Source organism: Pongo abelii, chromosome 19 (assembly GCF_028885655.2).
Source record: "Pongo abelii isolate AG06213 chromosome 19, NHGRI_mPonAbe1-v2.0_pri, whole genome shotgun sequence".
NCBI lineage: Eukaryota > Metazoa > Chordata > Mammalia > Primates > Hominidae > Pongo > Pongo abelii.
This window is the reverse complement of record NC_072004.2, coordinates 94,342,346-94,358,039: the sequence shown is the minus strand read 5'-3', so window position 1 is coordinate 94,358,039 and position 15,694 is coordinate 94,342,346. Positions and strand designations below refer to the sequence as shown.

Genomic DNA, 15,694 nt, shown 5'->3' with positions numbered 1-15,694 from the left:
ACAGGTGTGAGCCACGGTGCCTGGCCTATATTTACTTTTTTAATGAATATCTGATATTGTGAGTGCTTGGCCAAGGTTTTGTTTTTGTTGCCCATGGGTCTGAACAGAAAGTGTGGAGACTCTGACCACCTCAGTGTCGGGGGGTGGAGTAAGCAGGCAGATGAGCTGCCCTGAGATTGCTGGGAGGAGGGAAGGGGGGCAGACCCAGACTTCCCAGTGAAGAGATGGTCAGGAGCATGGATGTCTCAGAGTGGCAGGCAGGATTAAGCTGGTGTCCCCAGGACCTCCCAGGGCCCACCTGCCTGGACCCCTGCAGTCTGAGCAGGCTGGAGTCCCTGGAGCCTGTGCCCTGACGCCCTGGTGCCCTTGTGCATTTGTTGGGGGCGTGGCTGTGCAGCGGCAGAGGGAAGGGTACAGAGACCCCGCCCCGATGAATCCCACCTTACAACTGAGGGCTGAGCTACTCCCCAGTCAGCCAGGTCAGACTGGAGCCCAGGGAAAGCTTCCGGAGCCCCAGCAAGTCAGGTTGAGAGTGTGTTTGCGCTAAGAAGCAAATTGAGGAACAGTCTTTATAAAAGAGGGGTCTTGGCCGGGCATGGTGGCTCACGCCTGTAATCCCAGCACTTTGGGAGGCCCAGGCGGGTGGATCACAAGGTCAGGAGATCGAGACCATCCCAGCTAACATGGTGAAACCCCGTCTCTACTAAAAAATACAAAAAATTAGCCGGGCATGGTGGCGGGCGCCTGTAGTCCCAGCTACTTGGGAGGCTGAGGCAGGAGAATGGCGTGAACTCGGGAGGCGGAGCTTGCAGTGAGCCGAGATCTCGCCACTGCACTCCAGCCTGGGCGACAGAGCGAGACTCTGTCTCAAAAAAAAAAAAAAAAAAAAGAGGGGTCTTAACTCGGAGTGTATGAACACCCAGCCAGAGATAGGCCTGGCGGGTTTGGGAGTGGTCACAAGCCCGGAAACTGTAAGTGAAGTTGTGTGTGTGTGTGTGTGTGTGTGTGCGTGCGCGCGTGTGTGTTTTTTTGTGGACAGTGGCAGCCACCAACTTCTGAAAGGTGCCTGTGGCCCTCCAAAGGTCAAGTCACTGCCATTTAAAAGGTGTCTTTTTATAGGTTTCCAGTCTTCTGTTTACTGTGAGTATCTGCCTAGTCTCAGAGCTGAGCGATGGTAACGATCTTGCCTTTCTCTCCTCTTCCACCCTCATTCTGCACTTGGCCGCCCTGGGCAGCCAGGGTCCGCTCAGACACTACCACCACGAGGGGAGTCCAAGGCAGATCTGTAACCAGCTCTGGGGAAAGGATGCCATCAGTGTCCTTTGGCCTCCAGGCTGGTCTCAGGGATGGCTCCAAAGACCTGGGAGGTTCTGTGGTTGTCTTCCATGAGGAAGGCGTCCTTGGTAGACGGCAGCTGCTCTTTCATCTCAAACTCTGATCACAGCTGGACCACACATGGCCTGAGGGAACTCCAGACCTCACCAGTTAGGAAGGGCCTGGTGTCTATGTCTTAAATACCTGTTTCTTACAGAATTTATTCACTTAAGGGTTTTATATTTTGTTTTACAATAGAATTTGGGTGCCTACCATACACAAAAATACTATGGCAAGTTTCTCAAGGAATTTATTTAGTTTTTTAAGACGGAGTTTTGCTCTGTCGCCCAGGCTGGAATGCAGTGGTGCGATCTCGGCTCACTGCAACCTCCGCCTCCTGGGTTCAAGCAATTCTCCTGCCTCAGCCTCCAGAGTAGCTGGGATTACAGGTGTGCGCTGCCATGCCCAGCTAATTTTTGTATTTTTAGTAGAGACCGGGTTTCACCCTGTCAGCCAGGCTGGTCTCGAACTCCAAAGCCATGGTGCCCGTCTTCAAGGAAGTGAGCGCAGAAATGCGAAGATCATCTTGCAGGCTGCACCTCTTGCTAGAGACTGTTATCAAGGTTAGGACACTGTTGAGATTGTGGGTCCTGAGGGGTGGATCTTATCAGAGCTCTGAGGAAAGGTCCTGGGGTGGGTGTGGGGAGCCCAGGGTGGCTGTGGTAGAGAGTGTACCACAGGGAGACAGAGTCATTAGAACAAAGTATGGCCAGGCTTGAGCCCAGGCGGAGTAGCAAAGCCTGGAGGCCGGGCAGTGGGTCCCGGCAGTGGGACTCCGGGGAAGGCTTTATGGCCCCTGCACTGGGGGAGAGGGGGCAGACAGGAGGGGGATGACATTGAGGAGGAAGGTGGTGTTGAGAGGCTCGCGGTTACCAGGGGAGCAGAGCTCCCACCTGCACTGGGGAAGACCCAGGAGATGGAAGGCAGGCCCTGAGCGGGGCCGTGGGTCGCGGGCAGACACAGAAGGAGATGCCTCTGGAGCTTGACCCAGTGCCCGGGAGCCAGATGCCCTCTAACCTGGTCAGGAGCTCAGGCGGGTAGAGGTCTCTGTTGAGTTCTGCTGGAATCTGGTGACCAGAAAGTCTCGGCGAGAGGGATTTGAGCTAGAACTTCAGCAGACAGTGGAAATTGTGTAACGGGGCCTTGGAGGGAACAGGAAACGGAGCGTTGAGGGGGAAGGGAGCCAGCAGTAGCCAGGGGAACTGACATTCATAGCAAACAGGGTGAGCAGGGGTCAAATGCTGGCCCCAGATTGAGTCCAGCAGAGCGATCTGGGACAGGTGGCCTCTGTCTGCCTCCGATTCCACACCGCCAAAAAGGAGAGGCGAATTTCCTGCCTCCCAGGAAGCTCTCGGAGCTAGTGGGGGACACCAGCTCTTTCTGCATCAAACCCTGGCTCTCCCTGTCTTTGTGTTCTTGTTCCTCCCCACCCCGCCCTGAGGGAGGCCTGGGAGCAGCCAGGGAGGTGAATCATGACATGGTGATAATGACTATGGCAACAATAGCAGCTGGCAGAGGTGCCAAGGGCTTGGAGGTATGTTCTTGCTCTTCACTAATGTCAACCCATTTCCTTCCCTATCCTCATCCCCATTGTACAGACGATCCAACGGAGGCACAGGCCCACTAAGGAACCTGCTCAGGGTCAGCTGGCTAGCAAATAGCAGAGTAAAAGAAGAGATAGCTTTTAGGCCAGGCACGGTAGAATCACGCCTGGGATCCCAGCACTTGGGGAGGCCGAGGCATGTGGATCGCCTGAGGTCGGGAGTTCAAGACCAGCCTTGCCAACATGGTGAAACTCCACGTCTACTAAAAATAAAAATATTAGCTGGGCGTGGTGGTGCACGCCTGTAATCCCAGCTACTCGGGAGGCTGAGGCATGAGAATCGCTTGAACCTGGGAAGCAGAGGTTGCAGTGAGCCGACATCACACCACTGCACTCCTGCCTGGATGACAGAGTGAGACTCTGTCTCAAAAAAAAAGAAAAAAAAAAAAAAGAGACGGCTTTTAAAAGGAGGTACATCAACAGAATGGTGCTGATTGAGACTGACGTTGGCTTGGGGAAGGATGGTCTAGGCTGTGGAGCTGGGCTGGAGCTCTACCGGTGACGGATGGAGCCACTGAGAAGGGAGAGGAGCTCCTGAGGCTGGCCTTGTTCATGAGGTTTGCCTGTCTGCTGGAGATAAGCTAAATCAATTAAGCTTTCTCCCTGCCGCAACAGAGTGAGCAGATATTTCAAATGATATTACAGATTTGTGTTTATGACCTAGAAAAATGTTCAGAGCATAGTGCTTTCAAAAGCCCAGACTGGGCCGGGCGCAGTGGCTCACGCCTGTAATCCCAGCACTTTGGGAGGCCGAGGTGGGTGGATCACCTGAGGTCAGGAGTTTGAGACTAGCCTGGCCAACATCATGAAACCCCATCTCTACTAAAAATACAAAAATTAGCTGGGCGTGGTGGCGGGCACCTGTAATCCCAGCTACTCAGGAGGCTGAGGCAGGAGAATCACTTGAACCCAGGAGGCGGAGGTTGCAGTGAGCTGAGATCGCGCCACTGCATGCCAGCCTGGGCGACAGAGCAAGACTCCATCTTAAAAAAAAAAAAAAAAAAAAAAAGCCCAGACTGGCCAGGCGCGGTGGCTTACGCCTGTAATCCCAGCACTTTGGGAAGCTGAGGCGGGAGGATCACTTGAGCCCAGGAGTTCCAGATAAGCCTAGGCAACACAGCAAGACCTCATCTCTACATAAAATAAATTAAAATTTTAAAAATTAGCCAGGGGTGGTGGCACGTGCCTGTAGTCCTAGCTACTCGGGAGGCTGAAGTGAGAGGATCACTTGAGCCCAGGAGTTTGAGGCTGCAGTGAGCTATGATTGTACCAGCCTGGGGGACAGAGCAACACTCTGTCTATAAAGAAAACAAACAGCTCGGCTGGGTGCAGTAGCTCGTCCCTGTAATCCCAGCACTTTGGGAGGCCAAGGTGGGTGGATCACCTGAGGTCAGGAGTTCGAGACCAGCCTGGCCAACATCATGAAACCCCATCTCTACTAAAAATACAAAAATTAGCCGGGCATGGTGGCGGGTGCCTGTAATCCCAGCTATTCAAGAGGCTGAGGCAGGAGAATCACTTGAACCCGGGAGGCGGAGGTTGCAGTGAGCCGAGATCGGGCCATTGTTCTCCAGCTTGGGAGACAGAGCTAGACTCCATCTCAAAAATAAATAAATAAATAAATAAATAAATAAATAAATAAAAGCATAGCCAAAGTTTTGAAGGCAGATGAATGCCAATAATGTTCTCAAGAAGCAATAAAACATTGGCTTATAACCTGTGCCTCTGAGGACTCAAGGGGAAGTCAGGCAGGCCCTAGCGTTAGTCGCAGCTGCCTGCTCTCCCAGGTCAGCCCTTGTACCCTCGCGGAGGAAGCCGTCCCTTCCGCCTCTCTCCATCCTAAAGAAAACTTCTCTGTCTCTCCATTCATGTCCCAAATGCCTTCTAACTTTAAAATAATTACACAACTATACGTGTTAATCATGGAAAAGACACTTAAGCAAAAAGAAAGAAAAGTCGCCCTGATTGTATCCATTGCCTAGAATTTTTTTTTTTCCCCGGAGACAGAGTTTCGCTCCGTGGCCCAGGCTGGAGTGCAGTGGTGCAATCTTGGCTCACTGCAACCTCCGCCTCCTGGGTCTAAGCAATTCTCCTGCCTCAGCCTCCAGAGTAGCTGGGATTACAGATGTGAGCCACCGTGCCTGGCCTGTTTTTTGTTTTTTTGGTTTTTTTCTGAGACAGGTTCTTGCTCTGTCACCCAGGCTGGAGTGCAGTGGCATGATCATGGCTCACTGTAGCCTCAAACTCCTGGGCTTAAGCAATCCTCCTCCCTCAGCCTCTCAAGTAGGTGGAACTACAGGAGCATGCCAGCACACCCAGCTAATTTTTACATTTTTTGTCGAGACGAGGTTTTGCCATGTTGCCTAATCTAGTCTGGAACGCCTGGGCTCAAGCCGTCTTCCCACCTCGGCCTCCCAAAGCACTGGGATTACAAGCGTGAACCACAGCACCCAGCCTGCTTTTGAGCTGCTTTATTGAGGTGTAATTCACATACCATGAGGTCACTCCTCTAAAGTGCACAGTTCAGTGGTTTGAGTACATTCACAGAGCCGCGCAGCCATCGTCTCTAATTTTGCAGCTTCCAGAGTAGGGCCTCAGCGTTTGTTCACCTGATGTTTCCCCACATAGACTCAGGTCAAACGCTGTTGTTAGAGCCCTGCAGAGCCACGGGTCTCAGCCCTTATTGGTATGGCGAGGTCCTGTAGCCGGCAGTCGGCCTCCCAAAATGTTGCTGGCTTTTTCCTGCAGTTGGCAAACTAGACCCACTGCTGGGCTGATGGCCTGTTGTTGTAAATATGTTTTTTTCTTTTTGCCACCACACCCAGCTAATTTTTGTATTTTTAGTAGAGACAGGGTTTCACTATGTTGGCCAGGCTGGTCTGGAACTCCCAACCTCAGGTGATCTGCCTGCCTCGGCCTCCCAAAGTACTGGGATTACAGGCTTGTGCCATTGTGCCTGGCCTATTGTAAATAAAGTTTTATTGGAACACAGCCTCGCCCACTGGTAAGGCCAAACCCACGTGGCTTTTGTCCTATAGCAGCAGAGTTGAATGGCGGTGATCAAGGACTATATGGGCCTCAAAGTCTAAATTACTTAACAGCTGGCTGTTCATAGAAACCTTTTCGGATCCCCAGCCTAAGTCATCGCAGGCTGATGGCACAGGTCTGGGCTTCCCAGTCCTTGTGTGGTTGGCTCCTCTCTCCCCGGATTGCCTGTTCCCTGCTTTCCAGAATCAAGCAGGTGGCCTGGGAAGAAGTGGAACCTGCAGGGTGTCATTCTCCAAGCTGATGCTGAAGATGCGATGCCTTCACCCGCCTCTTCTGTGCTCTTGAGCGCACGGGTGGGCTAGAGCAGGGAAGATGGACTTTCAGGCTGGAGCCTGGCTTTCTGTGGTGGGATGTTCTGTGGGTACCGAGACCCCCCTACTGCATCTTTAGGGACAGCATCTGGCTTGGGTTGAGAGTTTATTTGGCCCTTTCTGATCTGTAATCGGGAGAGATTGATTGGGCTTTCCTGGCACAGACGTGGCAAAGCAAACTGGCAGTAGGGCAGGCTTTGCCAAGGCCCATCCTAGTAGCAGAGGCCTGGTCAGAGCACCTGCCAGCAGCTGCTGCTTAACCAAGGACAGAATGAGGAAATGGACATTTCAGAGAAAAGAGACGACATGAAAAGTATTGGAGGAAAGAGCCTGGGCTTTGGAGTCAAGTGGGACTGGTTCTGAATCCCGACTGTGTGCCTCTCTGAGCCTCGGTTTCCTCTTCTGTAAAAGCAGGATCAGACTCTTCAGTGTGGTGCCATGGGAGATTAATATTTTTTTTTTTTGAGACAGAGTCTCACTCTGTCGTCAAGGCTGGAGTGCAGTGGCAGTCTTGGCTCACTGCATCCTCTGTCTCCCAGCTTCAAGCAATTCTCCTGCCTCAGCCTCCACATTAGCTGGGATTTCAGGCGTGTGCCACCATGCCCAGCTCAATTTTTTTTTTTTTTGTATTTTTAGTAGAGATAGGGTTTCACCATGTTGGCCTGGCTGGTCTTGAACTCCTGACCTCAAATGATCCACCTGCCACGGTCTCCCAAAGTATTGGGATTATAGGCGTGAGCCACCACGCCCTGCCAAGATTAAATTTTTGATGAGTGAGTCAAGTGGAGGCTGGGCGGGGTGGCTCATGCCTATAATCTCAGCACTTTTGGAGGCCGAGGTGGATGGATCACTTGAGGTCAGGAGTTTGAAACAAGGCTGGCCAACATGGCGAAACTCCATCTCTACTAAAAATATTTTTAAAATTAGCTGGGCATGGTGGTGGGTACCTGTAATCCCAGCTACTCGGGAGGCTGAGGCAGGAGAATCACTTGAACCCAGGCGGAGGTTTCAGTGAGCTGAGATCATGCCACTGCACTCCAGCCTGGGCGACAGAGTGAGACTCTGTCTCAAAAAAAAAAAAAGCACTGGAGGGGCTCAATAGTTAGTTAGTTTGTCCCAGCCCCTCCTAGAATGTTGAGATCCTGGACAGTGCTTCTGAGAAACCTGCAGTCTCTGTCCAAGGAGCCCTTAAGGAAGAAAGGCAGGAGTGTGAGACAGGAAGACCGGCTTCCCCTTTCCATTCCACACGGCTGGCTCGCAATGTTCTGTTTCTCCTGCGATAGCCTGGTTCCTTCCTGCTCCCCAGCTCGCCTCTGCCACCCTTCTTCCCTCAGTCCAGATCAAGAGTTCAAGGGATGGGGACAGATGATCAGAAAGGCCCAGCTCAGGCAAGGAAGGGGAGAAAAGGGAACTCGTATATGCTGTGGGTGGGAATGTAAAGTAGTACAGTCACTATGGTGGAGGTTCCTCAAAAAACTACAAATAGAACCGCCATATGATCCAGCAGTCCCACGACTGGGCATTTATCCAAAGGAAAGGGAATGAGTGCATCAGACAGACACCTGCACCCCCATGGTCCTGGCAGCACTGTTCACAATAGCCAAGATATGGAATCAACCTCAGTGTCCAACAACAGATGAATGGCTAAAGAATGAAATAGTATTTCATTGTGGATGTTGGTACATCTACACAATGAAATACTACTCAGCCATACAACAGAATGAAATCCTGTCATTTGCAGCAACATGAATGGAACTGGAAGACGTTAAGTGAAATAAGCCAGGAACAGAAAGTTAAACATGGCATGTTCTCACTCATATGGGAAAGCTAAAAAAAAGAAAAGTTGATCTCATCGAAGTCAAAAGTAGAACAGAGAATACTAGAGTCTGGGAAGGGTTGGGGGAGGAGAGAGGGAGAGATTTGTTAAAGGATACAAAATTACAGCTAGATAGGAGGAATGAGTTACAGTGTTCCGTGTCACTGTTGGATTAATGTAATTAACAATAGGCCAGGCGCTGGCTCACACCTTTAATCCCAGCACTTTGGGAGGCCAAGGTGGGCGGATCACCTGAGGCCAGGAGTTCGAGACCAGCCTGGCCAACATGGTGAAACCCCATCTCTACTAAAAATATAAAAATTAGCCAGGCATGGTGGTGTGTACCTGTGATCCCAGTTACTCGGGAGGCTGAGGCAGGAGAATCGCTTGAACCCGGGAGGTGGAGGTTGCAGTGAGCTGAGATCACGCCACCGCACTCTAGCCTGGGCTACAGAGCGAGACTCCATGTCTCAAAATAAATAAATAAATAAATAAAAAGAAATTAACAATAGTATATTGTATAGTTTCAAATAGCTCGGAGGACATTGAATGTTCCTACCACAAAGAAAGAAATGCTTGAGACGATGACTGTGCTAACTACCCTGATCTGATCACTATACATTGTATGTATCTAAACATCACTATATACACCGTAAATATTACAATTATTATGTGTCCATTAAAAAGAAAGGCCCAACCCAGCTCACATAAGGACGGCAGGTGTGTTCCTTAAAGCATCACACTGGGTCCCAGTACTAGACAGACACTCCATCTCCGGGTGTGTGACTCTGCCTTTTCTGTGCCCTAGTTCCCTGTTTGCTCCAGCTAGTTGAGAATCCACACTGCCTGGGTCACAGTGCCCAGCCTGGGTCCCGTAATGTTGTGGGGGGTGGGAACAAGGGAGAAAGCCAGGAGTGCCAGTAAGGCCGGCTACTTGGAGTGTCGGTAGCATGACGCTGCACATCTAGAGCATGTACAGAAACCTGATGAGACCCGAGCCTTACAGTGACCCTAGGTACAGAGGACATTCATCACCACTGGGTCTCTAACACTAGGAAGGTGACATAATCCGTTTGCCCACGGTCACACGGCAGCTGGGGATCCAGCTGCACCATGGCCAGGCCTCTGGCACCACGTGATGGGGTACAGGGTGCTTCAGTGACACAGCACTTGATGTGACATTAGGGAGAAAGGACTGGGCGGGGGGTCACTCATGGGCTTCAGGTCCGGGGGATTATTATGCTCAGAAGGCATGTGATGACACTGTGGCAGGAGAGCTCTGGGGACACGTGGGCTTCTTGATTTATCTTTTTTTTTTTTTTTTTTAAAGAGATGAGGGTCTTGCTCTGTCGCCCAGGCTGGAGTGCAGTGGCGTGATCCTAGCTCACTGTAGCTTTAACCACCTGGGCTCAAGCAATCCTCCCACTTCAGCCTCCCGAGTAGCTGGGATTGCAGGTGTGTGCCACCACACTTGGCTAATTTTTAAAATTACTTTTATGTTTAGAAACCAGATCTCTCTATGTTGCCCAGTCTGGTCTCGAACTCCTGGGTTCAAGTGATCCTCCCACCTCAGCCTCCCAAAGTGCTAAGATTTTAGGCATGAGCCACTGCACCTGACTTACCTACTGTTTTGGGGCAAAGGCTTAGATGGACACGCACACACATGACTCTCCTGGGCTCCTGGTTCAGCACTTTCTCTTCTGAGGGTGCTCCTCGCATTTCATCCTCAATCCTGAGCTGACCCCAGAAGCCAAGGACCAGCCTCCCCGGCCCAGGCAGAAACTGAGTATGCCAAGAGGAACGGGGTCAGGGTGGAGCTGGGATGAGCATCGCTGGCCTGACTGTCTGTTGTGAGGTCTTATCCACTTGGCTCAGTTGGCTCCAGGTCAGGGAATAACGGAACAGTCTGTCGTGGTCTTCCCTTCTGTGTACTAGTTCTGGAAAGCAGGGATAAAACAACCAGGCAAATGCGTAAAAATATTGTCGAGGGCTTTTCAGCACAAAGGACTTCACATCTTCCTTATTTACAATGGCTCTGCGCGGGAGGTGAGGCAGGTGTTTGGATGGGGAGCAGCCAATGACTTGCCCAAGGTCACCCACAGAGTGGCAGTGCCAGGAATCCAAGGGGAATGATCCTGGCTCGAGTCTCTGGGAAGAGGATTAGATTTCACAGCTTTGGACTTAACATCACTTTGCTCCTTTTGGCCAAGAGGCGTGTTGCCCTCGGAAGGGCTTGGCGACAGGTATATTTTGCCTTAACTTGAGTAGTTCAGAGGCATGGAAGGGCATTTTGGCAGCAGTGATCAAGGACTTTAAAAATAAGTCTTCGCTTTGATCAGGCAGCCCTATATCTTGGAGTTTTTCTGAGGGAAATAATTTAGGACACATGGAAGTATTTAGCTGCAAGGATATTCATCTCCGTCTTGCTTATCTTAGGGAAATGTTAGAAACACCTATATATACAGTAGCAGGGGTGTGGTTAAATAAATCACAGCATCAGATGCTCTGCAGGCATCACATGGTATAGCTTTTTCTTTTCTTTTTTGTTTTTGAGACAGTGTATCGCTTTGTCACGCAGGCTGGAGTGCAGTGGTGCGATCTCCACTCACTGCAACCTCTGCTCCCTGGGCTGAAGCAATCCTCCCACCTCAGCCTCCCAAGTAGCTGGGACCACAGACACACACCACTATGCCCAGCTAAGTTTTTGTATTTTTAGCACAGATGGAGTTTCACCATGTTGTTCAGGCTGGTCTCAAACTCCTGAGCTCAAGTGATCCTCCCACCTCGGCCTCCCAGAGTGCTGGGACTACAGACGTGAGCCACCACACCTGGCCAGAACGTTTGGACCCATGAGGGGACGTTAGACTTTCTTTGGCAAGTGTGTATTTTCCAGCTGCTCTAGAATGAACGTGGATTCCATGGGCGCACCTGTTTTACTGGACTTTGCTATATTGTGCTCTGCAGATACTGCATTTTTATGAATTGAGTATCACGGCTGGCTCAACTCTTGAGTTGAGCGAGTCTATCGATGCCATTTTTTTCCCCCACATAATGTGTTCACTTCATGTGTTTGTGTCTCATTTTAATAATTCTTGCGATATTTCAAACTTTGTCATTATTATCATACCTGTTATGGTGATCTGTGATCAGTGGTCTTTGGTGTTACTGTTGTAATTGTTTTGGGGCACCAGGAACTGTGCCCACATGAGATGGCAAAGTTAATTGATCCATGTTGTCTGTGTTCAGACGACTCCACCAACTCGCCGACTGGCGGCTTCTGGTCTCTCTCCCTCTGCCTAGGCCTCCCTCTTTCCTGAGACACAACAATATTGAAATTAGGCCACTTAATTACCCTATAATGGGACTGGGCGTGGGGACTCATGCCTGTAATTCCAGCACTTTGGGAGGCTGAGGCTGGAGGATCACCTTGAGGCCAGGAGTTTGAGACCAGCCTGGACAACACGACAAGACCCCATGTCCGCAAAAAATTAAAGAACTTAGCTGGGTGTGGTGGCACATGCCTGTAGTCCTAGCTACTCAGGAGGCTGACACGGGAGGATCACTTGAGCCTGAGAGTTCTAGGCTGCAGTGAGCCGAGATCACACCATTGCATTCAAGCTTGAGAGACAGAGCAAGATGTCTCTCACTTTAAATCAAAAGCTAGGAATGATTAAGCTTAGTGAGGAAGGTGTGTTGAAAGCCAAGACAGGCTGACAGCTAGGCCTCTTGTGCCAAACAGCCAAGTTGTGAATGTGAAGGAAATTTAAAAATGCTACTCCAAGTGAACACACAAATAATAAGAAAGTGGGACGGCCGGCCAGACACAGTGGCTCATGCCTGTAATCCCAGCACTTTGGGAGGCTGAGGCGGGTGGATCACCTGAGGTCAGGAGTTCAAGACCAGCCTGGCCAACATGGTGAAACCCCATCTCTACTAAAAATACAAAAATTAGCTGGGTATGGTGGTGGGTGCCTGTAATCCCAGCTACTCGGGAGGCTGAGGCACAAGAATTGCCTGAACCCGGGAGATGGAGGTTGCAGTGAGCCGAGATCGCACCACTGTACTCCAGCCTGGGCAACAGAGCGAGACTCTGTCTCAAAAAAAAAAAAAAAAAAAAAAAGGGAAAAACAAGAAATTGCCACAGCCAACCCCAATCTGCACCAGCCACCCCCCTGATCAGTCAGCAGCCATCAACATGGAGGCAAGACCCTCCACCAGCAAAAAGATTAGGACTCACTAAGGTCGAGATGATTGTTAGCATTTTCAAGCAATAAAGTATTTTTATTTTTATTTCTTCAAGTTTTGGGTTTTTCTTTTTTTTGAGGCAGGACTTTGCTCTGTCACTCAGGCTGGAGTGCAGTGGCATGATCTTAGCTCACTGCAGCCTCAAACTTCTGGGCTTAAGCCATCCTCCTACCTCAGCCTCCTGAGTAGCTGGGACTGCAGGTACGCACCACTATGCCTGGCTATTTTTAGTTTTTTATAGAGGTAGGATCTCACTGTGTTGCCTGGCTGGTCTCAAACTCCTGGGGTCAAGCCATCCACCTGCCTTGGCTTCCTAAAGTGCTGGGATGACAGGCGTGAGCCACTGCCCTGGCCAATAAAGTATTTGTAAATTAAGGTATGTGCGTTGATAAGACATAATGTTATTGCACCCTTACTGGGCTACTGTACAATGTAAACATAATGTTTATATGCACTGGGAAACCAGAAGAGTCATGTGACTCACTGTATTGCAATATTCACTTTATTGTGATTCTGCAGGAACTGAACCCGCAGTATGTCTGAGGTCTGCCTGTACCTGTAATTTTTAAAAGCTAGCATTTGCTAATATGTGGTTCTAATTGCAGTCAACAATAGTATGGACCCAGACTCTCAAGGCTGAGTTGGCCTTAGGCCAATAGTGAATCCCATGCCAGAGAGAACATTTAGCAGGGCGGATTAATCCAGAGGATGGGGCTGCCTTCTAGGGCTTGCCAAGGCAGCGTCAGGAGAGCCCAGGCTTGAGAGAGATGTCCTCAGTCCAGAAAAGACCTGGCGAGCACTTGGCAGTCGTGCCGGACATTCTGCAAGGGCCATCGAAGGCCCAGCGTGCCATCCTGTTGGGCCCCGTGTTACTTCCTCCTCGCTAGAACCTTTCCCCTTGCCTTAGGATGGGTGTCAAGGCCACGCTGAGAGGATAAAAGGTGTAGGGATCTTCTCCGAGGAAGAAGCATATAGAAGATTTTGTATCTATAGGGCCGTATTAGGGTTTCCCAGAGAAACAGAACCAATAGGCTCCATCCAGCTGTGTAAGATGGGATTTATGTGGGAATTGACTCATGCATGTGTGAAGGCTGGGAGGTCCTGGAATCTGCTGTCCGCGAGCTGGAGCAGCAGGGTCACTGGTGCAGTAATGCAGCCTGAGTCTCAAAGCCTGAGAAGCGGGGTGGCCACTGGGGTAAGTCCTGGAGCCCAAAGGCCTGAGGCCCAGGAGCTCTGAGGTCCAAGGCAGAAGGTGGATGTCCCAGCTTTCTCTCTCTTTTTTTTTTTTTTTTTTTTTTTGAGATGGAGTCTCACTTTGTTGCTCAGGCTGGAGTTCAGTGGTGCGATTTCGGCTCACTGCAAACTTCACCTCCCCGGTTCAAGCGATTCTCCTGCCTTAGCCTCCTGAGTAGCTGGGACTGTAGGTGTGCGCCACCACGCCCGGATCATTTTTGTATTTTTAGTAGAGATGGGGTTTCACCATGTTGGCTAGGCTGGTCTCGAACTCCTGAGCTCAGGTGATCCACCTGCCTCGGCCTCCCAAAGTGCTGGGATTACAGGCGTGAGCCACCGCGCCCAGCCTGGATGTCCCAGCTCTTGCAGAGAGAGGGTTTGCCTGCCTCTGCCTCTGTCTCTTTGTTCTGTCGGGGCTTTCAATAGATTGAGTGATGGTGCCCACCCTGGCGAGGAGGGATCTTCTTACTCAGTCCCCTGGTTCAGATGCCAGTCTCTTCCCAGGACACCCTCCCAGACCCACCCAGAAATCACGTTTTCCCAGCTATCTGAGCATCCCTTAGCCCATCAAGCTGACATAAAATTAATCATCAAGGGCTGAGAAATGGACTCCAAAAATGGGCGGGGGTAGGGGGGTGGCAGTGGACTGCGGTTGAGAACATTCCTGCGGGGAGAATGCCTCCCTTCCCTGAGTCGGGGACCAGATGACCTTTCCAGGATCCTTCCAGCGCAGGACAAAGGGCTTTGTCTCAGGTTCAGCTCTCCTGAGAATTCATCCTCCCTGAGATTTGGACACCTCAGCCGAATTCCTGCTGTTTACCTTCTTCTCTCAAGAAACAACACCCTGAAGATTGTTGCTTTCACTTCTTCGGACCCAAATCATGATTCCCCAGCCACATTTCTCAGTTGTCAAATTTGTGGAGGATGCTAGAAGCTTCTAGTGAGTTGCTTACAGATGATCCAACTGGTGGCTTACTAAAACATATCTTGGGCTGGGCTCGGTGGTCACGCCTGTAATCCTAGCACTTTGGGAGGTCGAGGCAGGGAAATCACTTGAGGTCAGGAGTTCAAGACCAGCCTAGCCAACATGGTAAAACCCCATCTCTGCTAAAAAAAAAAAAAATATATATATATATATATATATATACACACACACACACACATACACACATATATATATGTATGTATAAATTAGCTGGGCGTGGTGGCACGCATCTGTAGTCCCAGCTACTCAGAAGGCTGAGGCACTAGAATCACCTGAACCTGGGAGGCAGAGGTTGCAGTGAGCCGAGATTGCACCACTGTACTCCAGCCTGGGCAACAGAGCAAGACTGTCTAAAAAACATATCTTGACAATGCCAGTCATCACTTTACCACAAACCTTAAGATTCCAACCACCCAGACTAGGTCAGGGGTCCCCAACTCCAGCAGCTACTCCTGCTTCCTGGAGAACCCCCACCCCCAATGGCCAGACTCCCCAGTGCCCCATGTTCATCCCCAGCCTCGCCCTGCCAGCTTCCCTCGCCCTGCCAGCTTCCCTCGTCCGTCCTTCTGATCAAACCGTCTGTGGGGAACTAGCCCTCAAACGAGGCCGAGTATGTGTGGCTTCTCCTGTGTGGGCAGGTGGTTGACGGGATTCTTTCTTCCCCAGCCTCCAGTGGGTTTCAGCTTAACGATGGCTTTCTGGAGCTGTTTAGAAGCGTGAACAGATGCTGTCGCTACAGGAGAAGGGATGGCAAGCGTTGTCAGGAACCCTGACCTTGAAGTGTACCTCCTTAATGGCCTGACAGCTCAGAGAGAATGACACCCCGGGAGGTCTCCATGCTGCCGGCTGGGGACAGGAAGATGTCCTCTGCCTGGTATGGCCACGAGCATTTGTACATTGCAGTGTCCTTGTTCACCCACACCTCCTTAAACAGCACCTTCAAATGCCCCCGTGGCTGCCGGCTGCTTGAGCCAAATCTTTATGATTGATCCCCTAACCTACACGCTTGCCCTCTGACTGGCTCACAGCTGTCCCTGACCTCACCCCTGCCATGATGTCACAGCTCAACAGCTCTGCTG

General features: G+C 50.8%; 1 protein-coding gene and 1 long non-coding RNA gene across 4 annotated transcripts in view; one reads left to right on the top strand and one right to left on the bottom strand.

Annotated features, from left to right (window-relative positions):
- The window catches only part of TIMP2 (TIMP metallopeptidase inhibitor 2), a 73,474-nt gene that overhangs the window by 6,331 nt on the left and 51,449 nt on the right, over window positions 1-15,694 (top strand). The window lies entirely within an intron of this gene.
- On the bottom strand, window positions 1,607-15,686 carry LOC129051130 (uncharacterized). Of its 3 annotated transcripts, none has more exons than XR_008515216.2 (5): window positions 15,402-15,686; window positions 11,280-11,465; window positions 9,775-10,089; window positions 2,392-2,516; window positions 1,607-1,926 (listed from the first exon to the last, which is right to left on the bottom strand). It is a non-coding gene; the product is annotated as an uncharacterized LOC129051130 (long non-coding RNA). The 3 variants fall into 3 exon arrangements; XR_008515214.2 differs by having other exon boundaries at window positions 15,390-15,630; XR_008515215.2 differs by lacking the exon at window positions 15,402-15,686 and adding an exon at window positions 14,451-14,733.